This window comes from Bubalus bubalis, chromosome 15 (genome assembly GCF_019923935.1).
Source record: "Bubalus bubalis isolate 160015118507 breed Murrah chromosome 15, NDDB_SH_1, whole genome shotgun sequence".
Classification (NCBI taxonomy): Eukaryota; Metazoa; Chordata; class Mammalia; order Artiodactyla; family Bovidae; genus Bubalus; species Bubalus bubalis.
The window spans coordinates 11,907,638-11,923,055 of NC_059171.1; the positions used below are offsets into that span (position 1 = coordinate 11,907,638).

General features: G+C 44.1%; 1 long non-coding RNA gene across 2 annotated transcripts; it reads right to left on the reverse strand.

Moving 5' to 3' along the window:
- Nucleotides 1-227: 227 nt before the first annotated feature.
- LOC123329425 lies at nucleotides 228-3,148 on the reverse strand. 2 transcript variants are annotated; one of them, XR_006544833.2, is made up of 2 exons: nucleotides 2,720-3,148; nucleotides 228-2,026 (listed from the first exon to the last, which is right to left on the reverse strand). It is a non-coding gene; the product is annotated as an uncharacterized LOC123329425 (long non-coding RNA). The 2 variants fall into 2 exon arrangements; XR_006544832.2 differs by lacking the exon at nucleotides 2,720-3,148 and adding an exon at nucleotides 2,341-2,651.
- Between the last annotated feature and the right edge of the window lie 12,270 nt (nucleotides 3,149-15,418).

A 15,418-nucleotide genomic window follows, 5' to 3' on the forward strand; every position in this document is an offset into this window, starting at 1 on the left:
TTTATATTATAAATCTCATAGATACACAATGTGTGACCATAAAGAACTATGACTGATAATCACTGCAGTGATCTCATTACTTACTGCTGCCAAGGCAGGGCCTTTTCTGAGTTGTGGACTTTGTAAATGTTTACTTCACATGATTCATGTCTCAATCTTGGATAAAAGCTATCTGCATCAGAAAAAATGAGTTGAGACTTACGCATGAATTAATTTTTTAATAAAAAGATATTGAAATCACTTGCACAGTCACACACACCCATAAAAGACTGCAGCCGCTGTAACACTAAAGGAAATTACCTCCAGGCTCCCATCCAGGACAATGCAATTTCAGCAACTAAGACAGAAGCCTTGAAAATAAGAGCTAACACCGGAAAGGATGACAAATCCATAACGCCCATTGCTGAAGAGCGGCAAAGGAAGACCAGAGTGATAACGACACAGTGTGAATTCCAAGTGTTTTTACCTGGCACTGACGGCAAGTGACAGAACCTGCTTTCATAATGACAGTATAATTAAATCATCCATGGTTTATCCAAATGATTTCTGAAAGCCAGGAAAGAAAATAGCGCAATTGGATTTTGGAGAAGATTCCCTTTGGCTGAGGTTTCTGTTTCGTGCCCACAAGTCAGAGATTTCTAATAGATGGGACACGGCCCTGCCCTGGTTTACACATCTGGCATCCACCTTAAGTCACACGTGGGGAGACGCAGGAATGGGGGAGACGCAGGAGGGAGGCAGACGCAGCTTTGTACATCAGTCACGCTGAGGACTGTGGGTCTGCAGCTCTGGGAAAATGTCCTCTTTCAACTCTGCGATCAGTGCTTTCCCCTCCTGCGCTGTGACACAGTTTTCTCTTTGAAGCACAGAGACATCAGGAGACGGTTGGTGGTTCTCACCTCCATTTACGCTCCCCCTACCCTCCTCCACTTGCTGTCCTCCACACCCCGCCCCCAGCCCACCTCCTGGGCCTCAAAGAGAGTCCTCCTCCAGACACGCAGGGCTGACCCATCACGAGGCACGGCCACCCTTACTCATTACAGAACATTCTCTCTTCTTATCTTGCCTTTTTTTAGCCTGAAGGACAAAGACGGAGAGAGGAGTCTTGATTTTCCTTGTTAGTCTGCTCCAGCTGGCAGCCTTGCCAATCTCTAATATCAGTTGTGATGTGACAGTTATTTTTTTTTAACTCTAGCATCTCATTTTATGCGATTTTATGGGTAACAGGATGGGAATTCAGCTTAGAAAACTTTTAACAAACAATCATTCAACAATAAAAATGAGGACAAAAAGGATGACTATGACAAGCAAAATAAAACAGCCCCTGCTATGCCAAGAACGTACACTAATCATGTTTCCAAGGGACACGCTTCTTATCTGTTTAATAATGATCCGGAACCTCCTCATCACGTCTCTCTTGGGCTCTTTAGTTATGCAAAGCTGACTCATGTCTGAACTTAGAACAGTGGACACCCAGAGCCTCAGACTCTGAGCTTCAGAAGGGACCTCAGTGTGCATTCTGGTTGATTGGGTCCACCGCGTCCCCCACACATGTTGGGAGTTGGAGAACAAGAATGAAGAGGGTTATGGGTTGAACTGCATCCCCTGAAAAGATGTGTCAAAGCCTTAATCCCCAACACTTGTGGATGCACCCTTATTTGGAAATAGGGTCTCTGCAGATATAATCAAGCATCAGATGAGGTCATTAGGGTGGCCCCAATCCAATACAACTGCTGTCCTTCCCAGAGGAGGAGGGATCCTGGGACAGACACAGGAGAGGAGAACACCATGTAACAGATGGAGGCAGAATGCGAAGGGCTGCAGCTGTGAGCTTAGAGAGCCAAGGACTGCTGGCAACCCATCCGAATCCAGCAAGAGGCAAGGAAAGATGCTCCCCTCCAGGTTTCAGAAGGAGCCTGACCGTGCCGATACCTTGATTTCAGACTTCATTCTCCAAAATGGTGAGATGAGTGAGACATCTCTGTTGTTTCAAGTCACGTGGTTTGTGACACTTGTTTCAGCAGCCCTAGGAAATGGATACAGAGTTAGGCAAACTGCCCATGATCCCAGGGTGAGTGATGCCTGAGGACACACCAGAGCACAACCCTTGTGAGTCCCACTCCAGAGTCAGTCCACTGTCCTGGCCTTTATTCCTCTGAGGCATCATAGCTAAGTTGTATGCACATGTGTTTTCTTACATCTTGTTTTTGTTCCGGATTTCTATAATTTCCCTCAAACAGACTTCCCTCACCTCTCCCTTTTTTTGTTTTGAAAAACTTGAAACATAAAAGTTGAAAGAATAACCCAAGGAACACACATATTTCCTACACCTAGACTCACCAATTAACATTTTGCCATGTTTGTTTCTCTCTCTCCATGTTTTGGGAGCCCTTGTCTTGAGCCCCTTGAAAGTTGCAGCTCTCAGGACATTTCACACCTAGAATATTTCAGCACGAATCTCCTGAATTCTGAATTCTCCTGACCAAAGACATCCTCCTTCATAATGCTCAGAGGCAAGGAATTTAGCAGCAAAAGGATAATCAAACACAGATTATATTAAAGTTTCTCCAATTTGCCCCCAAATGTCTTTTATAGATATTTTTTTTCTTTCTCCCCTCCCTTTCCCTCTACTCTCTCTCCTTCCTTCAGTGTCCTTCAGCACTGTATCCCCCAGCTGCCAGGTCTCTTTGGTCTCTTTTAATTTAGAGCATTTACCCACCTAGGTTTTTTTCCCTTTTTGGTCTGGCTTTCATAATGTTGACATTTTTGAAGAGTCCAAGCCAATTGCCTAACAGAATGTCCCACCATCTGGATTTGTCTGCTTATTTCCTCATGATCAGATTCAGGTTAACCATTTTCTGGTACGAATATTCCCAGGTGAAGCCATGCACTTTCCACGGCATCTCAGGGAGAACCTCAAGGCAGTCAATAATTACTGTGGCTGCAGATGCTGGGTTCACTGGTGATGGTGTGGCCCGTCTGGTCTCCCCACTGGAAACGTACCATTCTTTTCCTGTTGTCATTAATGAATTGTCTGTGGGGGATATTTGAGAGAAGACTTGTCCTTAACTACTTAATACAGTACATCCAGAGTTAACAACAAATGCTGACTTGGTATTAGATGTCACTCCACAACTGAAATGCAATACCTAACACGCCCTGCTTGATTTACCACATGTTTTTCATTAAGAGTTGAAGGGGGAGTTAAGGTTAAAATCCTCCTTCTTTACAAACCACCTGCCTATGGAAATCAGATGGTCATTCTCATAGTTTCACCAGCACTTACAATATTATCTAGGTATTGGCCTCAGGCAAGATTTCAGACTACCTAAAATTGACATTGAAAGTTAAGAAGGCATACCCCCCAAAAGTTAACTATATCAAATAGTTAACTTGTTGCTGCCGCTGCTGCTAAGTCGCTTCAGTTGTGTCCGACTCTGTGCGACCCCATGGACTGCAGCCTACCAGGCTCCTCCGTCCATGGGATTTTCCAGGCAAGAGTACTGAAGTGGGTTGCCACTGCTTTCTCCCCGTTAACTTGTTAGGTAACCTCAGTGCTCAAACCTGAAAATTACGTTAGGTAAATGAAAATTTTCTCAGCCCATCAGTATCGCAATAGTCCAAGTATCACGGATAACACAGGTCTTACATGGTTACACTTGCGGCAGCGTGGTATTTTCCTTGTTGGCTATCACACAGGACATGAACTTGAGAAAGCAGGACAAAAATAGATCTCCAAAGCCATGTCAATCATCTTTGAGAGGTCAAAACTCCTCATGGCTTTAATTGAAAGTTACTGCTGTGATAAGTAGTATAAAAGAAAAACACACCTACGTCTCTGCATGAATATTAAGCAAGGTGATTACGAAACATCAGCCACGAAGGCCACCCTCAGGGACTTCATAAGCCACTAAAGTTTGGTTCTGCTGTGAATTCCTGTGGAGTTTTTTCTGCAGTGATTTCCCCCCTGGACTGCAGGTGCCATGAGAACAGGGATTTGTTTGGTCCTGTTTGTCCTCCGGTATTCAGAACGGTGGGCTTCCCCCATGGCTCTGCGGTAAAGAATCTGCCTGCAATGAGGAGCCAGAGGAGACACAGGTTCGATCCCTGGGTCAGGAAGATCCCCTGGAGGAGGGCATGGTAACCCACTCCAGTATTCTTGCCTGGAGAATCCCTTGGACACAGGAGTCTGGTGGGCTATAATCCATAGGGTCGCAAAGAGTCGGACACAACTGAAGCAACTTAGCACGCACGCATACTTTCAGAAAGAACAGTATCTGGGTGTCCAACAATTACTGGTTGAAGGAATGAATGACTCAAATAGTGCTCATCAGGTTAGGTCAATTCAACACTTCTAAGGAACCAATGAAACCTCGTGGACCTTTTATTCTCTTTTTTCCCTTAATTTATTTTTAATTGGAGGATAATTGCTTTACAATGTTGTGTTGATTTCTGCCATACAACATCATGAATCAGCTGTAAGTATACATGTGTCCTCTCCCTCTTTGTTTTCTTTTAATTACAAAATTTGGTGCTAAGGTGTGGAAAGGGCCCTTTTTAGCTTCTCTATCCCAACTTCCAACAGCTTAGCTGGCCATTTCAGGGTGGACAGCATACCTCTATGTGCCAGACTGGGTCACAGTTCTACCCCTTGAAGCCCATGTTTCTCTCTTTTTTAAAATACAGAATAGGAGCCAGAAAGGACATGGAATATTCCATCATCTCATCCTCTCTTGTGTGTTTATCTCCTTCTAATATATCCATTACTGGGTTGCTAAAGGTCATGGGGAGAGTGAAGCCTGTGGATTATTAATAGAATACATAATTCGCTTAAATAACATTTTTTTTCTCCACATGACATAAAATTTGTATTTATCTCCTTTAACATTTGAGAGTTAAGCAGAATAAATGATCTGCCCTATAAACATAATTTCATTGTTCACGTGCAGATGCTTTAGTTTCAAGGAAGCTGAATCAACCAGCGCACATGGTCACTTGAATCAGGACACTCCAGACACAGAGAGGGGAGATAGTGCAGAGCCAAGGACAGAAGGGCCAGGAGAGAGGCTCTTCTCTCGGGAGGAAGTGACAACAATAAAAATTTAAATATAAGAAGAATAGTAATAGCTTGTGCTTATTGCATGCTTATTACTTCTGTTTACAACAGCCCTTTGGAGTAAGGCTATTATTTCCATTGAAGAGAGGAGAAAATTAAAGCTTAGCAATGTGGTGACTTGACTGCAGTAATGAGTGAGCAAGAATTTGAATCCTCTGACTTCAGAGCTTCTTACTTCACCACACACAGGGCTGCTTCCAAATGCACAGTAGAAGAGCCTGCTATTTACAAGTGTTGTCTTGCAAATTTTCTGGGAAATCTTTGATCATTTTTTAAAGCATTTTTGCTGGAAGGAATCCTGTAAGATCACTGCCCCAGAGTTCAGATAGGGAAATCCCTATAGTATTCTTCTTAAATCTAATACCTTTTGATATTATTCAGCCCTTTTATCATCTTTGTCATTCTCCTTGAATCCCTCTTCAAAGATGATACATTCCCTAAAATTATGGATATAGCTCAACTCCTGAGAGGCATCCATTTGCAAATAGATGAAAAGCTTTGCCACTGTAGGTGAGATGAACAAGGTAGACTGACAACGTGGCAGGTTAAATATTCCATTACCACTGACCTGCTCAGACACACAGACACAATGGCTCACTCTTCTGTCCCCTGGTGAAAAATCAGGGGAGAAAAGGGGCCCATATATACAAAGGTTACTTTTTAATCCAATACCCGGAAAGAAGTAGAAGGTTTACAATCATCAAGCTTAATCTTATCTAAACTTCTGAAGATTTTATACAGAGGGGTGAAGGTTGAGGGGATGGGGATGGGAATCCTTCTAAAACCAGTATTCATGTTGGCAACAGCAGCTCTCCAAAGCTACAGTTCAAATTCTGCAGCACTGTGGGCACTTTTTTTTTTTCTCTTACACCCACCCCCCTCCACATTCCCCCAGACACATACTAGAAAAACATTCAAAGCCAGTTTTTAAATGCAAGCATACATTTTTTTCTTTCTCGCAAATTAGTTTCCCCTTAATGTAGATATTGTTAAACCACTGACAGGCAAACAGCAAGAATGCCTTTACATAAGTATCTCTTTCTTCCAACCCCAGCACAGATATAACCATCCTCACAAGGGCTTCTAGCCGTTTAGGTTTCAAGGACCAATAAATGAATGCACACAAGAAAATTTGGATGATGCTAGGTTGCCAAGTTTCATTTTGCAATGAAAGAAAACAATAATATATATTATCATCATGTCTTCATGAAGTGAAGGACATCACAGGAAAAAGAATGTCAATACATAATTTCATGATAAATTAAGATTTTTTTAATCTTAAAATTAGCTTATGGAGTTTTGTTTTTTTTCTCACTCTGCCACAAGTCAGTGAAAATTCTATTAGAGACTAGCACTGGTCCTGAGACCAACATTTGGGGGCCACCAATCTAAGAGAGGTCTTTCCTGGTAAAATCTTCCTCCTCCACCACTAATCCCCTTCTTTCTCCTCAAGGATTTTGTGAATACTTCTGCTATCTCACATGGTTTCATAATTGTTCCTGTTAATATTTACCTAGCTGCTAGACCACAAGTTTTTAAAGGTACAAAGCTGTGTCTTAGCTTTTTATCCAATTAGAGAACATAGCACAAAGCCTAGAACACTCTAAGAGAATTTAACAAATCAATTTGTACTTAAATCAGTCAAGGCTAAAGAGAAAATTCTCTCCCTAGACCAAACTGATCATCTCATTTGCAAACTGGCATACCACAAAGTCCTGGAGGGAGGTCACAGAGATGTACAAGAAGTCATAGCAACATTCAAATACCACGGGCGCACAGCGATGGTTTGCAAATTTTAATTGAAGTTCAACACCACTGTTCTGAAAAACAATCTCAGGAAAGAAATCGGTTTGGGGCTATGTTTAAACATGGAGACTGACATCAATTTATACATACCTCAAATGAAAATGGAATTTCCAGAAACAGAATAGAGTTAAGAATCAAGAGGTGGGGCAATAGTCCGCAGCAGTTCAGATCCTCTTTGTTCATTTGTCCAGGTGGTTTATTGGTGAGTCATGGATCTGAGGTCTGAATACCAAACACTGAGCCGGCAGTTTCCTGAATCCAGGAAAACAACACGTCCTAATTTATTACCCTGACAAAATGTGGCCACAGATCAGCAATGCAGTAAAACATATGTTCCATAAAAATATCTTTATAGATTTTCTCATTACACTAACAAACGAGGGGTGGAATCACCTTATGGAGGGGGGCGGGCAGAATCACTAAAAACTTCCATCCTTTATATACCCATATCTCCCATGAAGCAAAGAGTATAAAAAGTGGGAGCAATTACAATTACTATCAATTGTTTCTTGCACTACCAAAGTCAGAGGCTATCAGCCTATATAGTGTCATGTTAGCTATTACTCTCCACTTCTTAGTGGGACCCAACAGTTAAATCATTTAGTGTTGTCTTATGGATTAAAATCAAATTTACTTTTAGCAGCGATTAAATAGTTATGAGGCAATACAAAGCTTTATGGATGGAACTGTGGCAGCATTGGCAACTCGTAAGCAGAATCAGAGGAAGAAAACTGAAGCCCAGAGCCTCCTCCCTTGCTGTGCTCATTCACCTGTTCCTCAAGCTGAAAAGGGGGGGGGGGGGATGAAAGCAGCTCTGGGGACCAAACTGGAGCATATCCAGAGCCAGTGCTTTTCTAGAAGCGACATCCCGCAGGCTCAGCCACGCTATTTCCTCCCTGCGAGCGACAGCTTCCAAGGTGGCCTCCAGCGATCCTATCCCTGGGACTCACGCCCTTGCGGACTCCTTTCCCTTTACCAGGGTTGGTTTGTGTGACTGGTGGAAGACGAGAGTGATCGTCACTTCTGAGATTAAGTTATAAAAGACTTTGCAGCTTTCAGACAGTTAGAGCCCCAGGAGACGGCTCGACTGCAACCCCACCAGCCCCGGAGCTAGAACTACCCAACTGAGCTGCTCCCAGACTCCTGACCCTCAGGAATCAACTGAGAAATTATGTGTTTGTTGGTTTAAGCTGCTAGTTTTGGAGGGGATTTGTTACCTGGCAATAGGTAAGTAGTACACCCACTGTGATCTCCGGCAAGTTAAATAAATTAATTGAGCCTCTGGTTCCTCGTCTATAAAGTGGGGGCTGACGTAAATAGAAATGTATTTATAATTATTGTCCTTTGTTTTGGAATTTAGGACTGCCTTCAGAGATACATAAAATACAAGGCAGCATAAATTAAAAGAGGAGGGAGGATAGAAAACCAAGGGGAGGGAAAAAATAAGAAACAGGAAAGAGGCTAAAAAATTATATATTACACACAACTAAAATTGGGCCACAATTATGGATCTGAAACTTAGCATAACTCCTTCAACTTCCTCCTGCCTCTGCCAACCCCACCACACCACACACACACACAGGGTCATGTGTTAATTGCATTCAGAGTCCAAAAATTTAAAAAAGAAATTCAATTATTTAAGAGACATATAATTATCCTTAGAGCTAATGTGAATGAGAATTTTCCTTGGGCACTCCCTAAAGCAGATACTGCGTGGGGTACAAGCTGAGGCCTTCAAACGAGGGATAATTTAATGAAGTGGGATGATACACACAGTGTCTTGTATCAGGCTGGCCTGTCGTAAGGCTTGTCCAACAGTGCCTGCTGTTAATACTACCATTCAGAGCAAAGTTTTATCAGTACTACAGCTCCCTTCCAAGAAAAGTTTGCTCTCCACAGACTACAACTCTTGACTTGCCATTCTCATCAACATTAAAAATAGCCCATTTTCAGCCGTAAACTTAATGGGAACAGTTGCAGGAAATCCTGGATATTCCAAATAGTTTCTCGTCTTCCTTCCATTGCACTAAGAAGTTCAGTGGACATAACTGTCTGCCCTCATGTTCACAAAGCTGTGGGCCTCCCCTTTAAACCCTTTCTTGTTATCTCACTACCAAGTCTTAATGTTTTCAGTAATGTCTCTTCCCATCTGATTTCTTTTATATTTTTGCTGCCACTGCCTAGCGCTGAGTTCTGACTCATGACTCCCGGATGTAGGCAAGAGCCCTGTATTAGTCAGTTCTGGCTGCTGTAACAAAAATATTGATACAATAGCCTGGTCAGCTTAAACAGGAGATGCTTATTTCAGTATTTCTCACAGTTTTGGAGGCTGGGAAATCCAAGAGCAAAGTGCTGGTTGATTCTGCTCCCTGGTGAGGGTGTTCTTCTCTGGCTTGTAGATGGCCTTCTCCATGTGTCCTCCCATGGCAGAGAGAGACAGAGAGGGAGAGAAAGCTCCCTGGTGTCTCTTCTTAGAAGGGAGCTAATCCCATTATGAGGGCCCCATCCTCATGACCTCATCTAAACCCAAGCACCTCCCCAAGCCCTACCTCCTAATCCATCTCACTAGGAATTAGGACTTCAAGATAAGAATCATGGGGGACATTTCAGTCCATATCAAGTCACAGTCTTTCCCAGCAGAGCCAAAATTCATGACTGTAAGAGCACTTTTTCTGTCTTCTTTCATAAGGATTTAGTCAAGCATCAGCCTGGGTTCAGACTGCAGGATGAGAAAGCCTGACATCCTTGAAATTAAAGAACCTTCAAGAATCAAGACCCAGCCTTCTGCCCCAACTCTAATTCCTGTACTTCACCCATCATAGCTCCTCCACTCTCTTGCTCCCTCTTGTCTCTGAGCTTTTTCTGTACTGTGAAACCTAGGATGCAACACTGCCACCCCCTTGCTGCAACCAATTCCATTCTTTAAACCTAGTTCAAATCCTAGCTGAGAACTGACAGTCTGAGTTGGAAGGACTAACAATCACTCTGCCCAACCTTTAATCTCATTCATGCATCTATCCACCAAACCAACATTCATTTTGTACCTTCTGAGCCAAGTTAAAATGAACATGACAGATTCAGACCAGAAAGAAGTCACAAGTTGCACAGGGAGACTGGAATGCAAACGATTACAATGTAAATACAGCGTTTAAGGCCTGAAGAAGTGCTTTGGGAGCACATTCTTTGACACTTGTCTGGATTCTATTTGAATACCTCCAGGGACAGGAAACTCAGGTAGCTCATTCCATTTCAGGAAACTATAACCATGTAAAATTACTACATTGAGTTTAAATCTAACTTCTACACACTTATTCTAGTGGTGGCATTAGTGGTAAAGAACCCACCTGCCAACGAAGGAGACGTGAGTCATGGGTTTGATCTGGGTCGGAAAGATCCCCTGGAGAAGGAAATGGCAACCCACTCCAGTATTCTTGCCTGGAGAATCCCATGGACGGAGGAGCCTGGTGGGCTACAGTCCACGGAGTCGCAAAGAGTAGGACACGACTAAAGCGATTAAGCAGTTTAAAACTCCAAAGATTTCAGAGATAAATCTAGATTTCTTTTCATATGTCTGTCAATTAGGTATTTGAAGATCACACCATAAATATCCCCAAACTTCTTATACTTTCTGATTCTAGGCTCTTCGCCCTGTTGGCTCTCTCCTTTGGCTCCACTGAAGATTTTTTACACCCTTCAAAATCTCCAGGGGATTTACCAAGGATTTACCAAGGTGAGCCCCTCCTTTGTTCTCATCTTAATGCAACCTAAGATCACATTGCCCTTTTGTGGAGGGAAGGAGGTGACCTTATTACTTCTCATGGATGATCAAAATTTTCTTTTTTTCTCCCTCATTCATCTAAGTGACCTCTCCTCTTAAATGACTCATATTGGGGCTTGTTCATGCTATCTTGTATTATCAGCAAAAAAATTTTTTTTTGACAGAATACCAAACAATATAGGACAACAAATAATGTACAAATTTTGGAATAAACACAACAGAGCCAGCAGATACCCGGCACATGCCCGAACAGCAAGGTACAAAGGAAATGCAGACTTCTCCAACGAGGCCTCAGGCGAGTAGGAGCTGACGGTGGTCATCCTGCCCAGGTGACCCGAACAGGCAGCCAGGGGCCATCACACAGGAGCGAGTCCACACAGAAGGGCAACGGGACAGCCATTGGAGGCTGACTAAGACAGACTCCCAAATGCTGCACAGAACTGAAATCACATGTAACATGTAAGCTCCATACCAACTTGGGGAGCAGAGCACAGTCCTCGGGGACAACCAGAGGCATCTCTCACTTGTAGCCACACTTTGAAGCAGCTCTTTTACATGAAGACATAACGGCAAAATCAGCAGTATTTTCTATCTTCCTAGTTTATGTACAGACCATCGTTACTCATCAGAAGCAAATACTGGAGGAAACTTGAGGCCCTGGCACTGTGACCACGGCAGATGCGTGGGACTTACTCTCTTCTCTGTTAAGAAGAGGGGAAAAGCCCATTTCCATTGTGTCTGAGCAGCGTCACCAGCCGTTGATGGCAATGGGTCCGGGACCCCAGACCCTGCCCAGGGCTGCGTTACTGAAGAACTTCATACATTTTAACAAACATTCCAGTCTTTTCCCTTCAACTTTCCTATACTCTGGCAAAGCTTACATTTCTAATATTTAGCATTAAAAAAAAACCTGTGCCCGCAAGAAACAGTAAGTGAAAGTGTATCTCCCATACCGACTGTGACCCCAAAACTCGCCCCATAGAAGCACCCCCAGAGTGGTGACAGTTCTCTCTGTGATTGGAATGAGGGGGGGTCAACACCTGGGGTTAAGATCCCCGTCTAGACAGAAAGCAGGCATTCAGGTCACAAGTTGGGAGAAAATTTCATAGGAGGGAGAAAAAACAAAAAGGTAAAAACAAAACCCAAGTCCCTCACCACGTGGGCCTTTTACCCAAACAAAGGTAGGAGGGGATGGGCCAAGGGAGGCTGGGGACCGTTGCCGTGTTGGCGCTCGAGTGCATCAGAGCAAAGTCCTCCTAGGGAATGTCCTCGGTGTCCGAGCCTGCCTGCCGATGGGCTTGGCCACACCTGCACTGTTTGACAGCAAACACAGCCTGGCGCCACAAGGGGATGGGGGCTCTAGAGGCCGCCCCGCCCACCAAGAGGCAGCTGGCCACGCTGGAGGCCCCCCTTCTGCTGTTGGTGTCCTCTCCAGTCGTGTCCTCTGATGGTCATCCATCTCCAGCTGTGCTGGGGCATCTGTTTCATTAACGGGTTGTCCATCAAACCTGAACTGAATCCATCTCATGGACAAGCCCTGGCTCTGGCAGGAGGCCTTCATCAGCTTGCAGAATAGTGCGTGTATCTTGATCTTAAACTGGACCCTGGAGCCAACTTGCCCGGCCACCTTCAGGTTGATGTGGTCCTTCTCCATCTTCATTCCCTCCTGGGGCTTCTCCTTTGGACATGGCTGCACTCGGAGGGCAGTGGGACAGCAGGCAGCCCCTGGGGTGAGCAACTCACACTCTTGGCCTGCTGCTCTCCCACCGCAACCGCCTCAGCTAATTTTTTAATGTATAAATCTGCTGGGAGGGATTGGGGGCAGGAGGAGAAGGGGACGACAGAGGATGAGTTGGCTGGATGGCATCATCAACTCAATGCACATGAGTTTGAGTGAACTCCAGGAGCTGGTGATGGACAGGGAAGCCTAGTGTGCTGCGGTTCATGGGGTCACAAAGAGTCGGACACAACTGAGTGACTGAACTGAACTGAACTGAACTGAAGCGCTTTATAACTCAACATTCAGAAAACTATGATCATTGCATCCAGCCCCATCACTTCATGGCAAATAGATGGGAAAAGAGTGGAAACAGTGGCTGACTTTATTTTTGGGGGGATCCAAATTCACTGCAGATGGTGACTGCTGCCATGACATTAAAAGATGCTTACTCCTTGGAAGGAAAATTATGACCAACCTAGACAGCATATTAAAAAGCAGAGACATTATTCTGCCAACAAAGGTCCATCTAGTCAAGGCTATGGTTTTTCCAGTAGTCATGTATGGATGTGAGAGTTGGACTATAAAGAAAGCTGAGTAACGAAGAATTGATGCTTTTGAACTGTGGTGTTGGAGAAGACTCTTGAGAGTCCCTTGGACTGCAAGGAGATCCAATCAGTCCATCCTAAAGGAGATCAGTCCTGGGTGTTCATTGGAAGGACTGATGCTGAAGCTGAAATTCCAATACTTTGACCACCTGATTCGAAGAACTGACTCATTTGAAAAGACCCTGATGCTGGGAAAGATTGAAGGTGAGAGAAGGGGACAACAGAGGATGAGATGGTTGGACGGCATCACTGACTCAATGGACATGAGTTTGAGTAAACTCCAGGAGTTGGTGATGGACAGGGAGGCCTGGCGTGCTGTGGTCCAAGGAGTCGCAAACAGTTAGACACGACTGAGTGCCTGAACTGAACTGAAGCGCTTTACTCAAACAGAAGAGTTCTTGGCAAAATCACTGCAGATGGTGACTGCAGACATGAAATTAAAAGACGCTTACTCCTTGGAAGGAAAGTTATGACCAACCTAGATAGCATATTGAAAAGCAGAGACATTACTTTGCCCACAAAGGTCCGTCTAGTCAAGGCTATGGTTTTTCCAGTGGTCACGTATGGATGTGAGAGTTGTACTGTGAAGAAAGCTGAGTAACGAAGAATTGATGCTTTTGAACTGTGGTGTTGAAGAAGACTCTTGAGAGTCCCCTGGACTGCAAGGAGATCCAACAGTCCATTCTGAAGGAGATCAGCCCTGGGATTTCTTTGGAAGGAATGATGCTACAGCTGAAACTCCAATACTTTGGCCACCTCATGCGAAGAGTTGACTCATTGGAAAAGACTCTGATGCTGGGAGGGATTGGGGGCAGGAGGAAAAGAGGACGACAGAGGATGAGATGGCTGGATGGCATCACTGACTTGATGGATGTGAGTTTGAGTCAACTCCAGGAGTTGGTGATGGACAGGGAGGCCTGGCATGCTGCGATTCATGGGGTCGAGAAGAGTCGGACACGACTGAGTGACTGAACTGAACTGAAAGATACTTTTACTATATCATTCGTATTTTCCTTTAGTAAGTATATGAATGAATGAACAAGCGTTAAGAGCAAAAAGCACTGTGAAATGCAGAGCCACAGCCCTTTCTAAAAGATGTCCACACCACAGTCCCTCAGAACTGTATGCTGTGTGCTCCATGACAAGGGGGGATGAAGCTTGTAGATGGATGTACAGTTGCTAATGAACTAACTTTAAGATAAAGAGATTATCCTGGATTATAACCCGATGGGCCCGATGTAATCACAAGGCAGAAGAATCACAGTGAGAGTGACCTGAAGATGCTGCTGTCTCCCTTTGAAGGTGAAGAAAGGAGCTGTGAGTCAAGGAACTGTAGCAGCTTCTAAACACTGGGTGAGACAGGAAAACAGATCCTCCCCAAAGCCTCCGGAAGGGAATGTGGCTCTGCTGACATGCCTTGATTTTAGCCAACAGAGACCCACGTTAGACTTCTGACCTCCAGAACTGCAAGGTCTGTGTGCCGTTTTAAGCCATTGAAGTTGTGGTAACTTGTTACGGCAGCAATAGGGGAGTCATTTCGGTGCTACCACTTTGTGCTATTTGCCAGCCATCATTTTGCATTTTCTTTTAGATTATCATTATGACTTTGACTGTGTGGATCACAATAAACTGTGGAAAATTCTGAAAGAGATGGGAATACCAGACCACCTAACCTGCCTCTTGAGAAACCTATATGCAAGTCAGGAAGCAACAGTTAGAACTGGATATGGAACAACAGACTGGTTCCAAATAGGAAAAGGAGTACATCAAGGCTGTATATTGTCACCCGGCTTATTTTCACTTATATGCAGAGTACATCATGAGAAATGCTGGACTGGAAGAAACACAAGCTGGAATCAAGATTGCCGGGAGAAATATCAATAACCTCAGATATGCAGATGACACCACCCTTATGGCAGAAAGTGAAGAGGAACTCAAAAGCCTCTTGATGAAAGTGAAAGAGGAGAGTGAAAAAGTTGGCTTAAAGCTCAACATTCAGAAAACTAAGATCATGGCATCTGGTCCCATCACTTCATGGCAAATAGATGGGGAAACAGTGGAAACAGTGGCTGACTTTATTTTCTTGGGCTCCAAAATTATTGCAGATGGTGACTGTGGCCATGAAATTAAAAGACGCCAACCTAGATAGCATATTGAAAAGCAGAGACATTACTTTGCCCACAAAGGTCCGTCTAGTCAAGGCTACCCTATGGTTTTTCCAGTGGTCATGTATGGATGTGAGAGTTGGACTGTGAAGAAAGCTGAGCACTGAAGAATTGATGCTTTTGAACTGTGGTGTTGGAGAAGACTCTTGCGAGTCCCTTGGACTGCAAGGAGATCCAACCAGTCTGTCCTAAAGGAGATCAGTCCCGGGTGTTCATTGGAAGGACTGA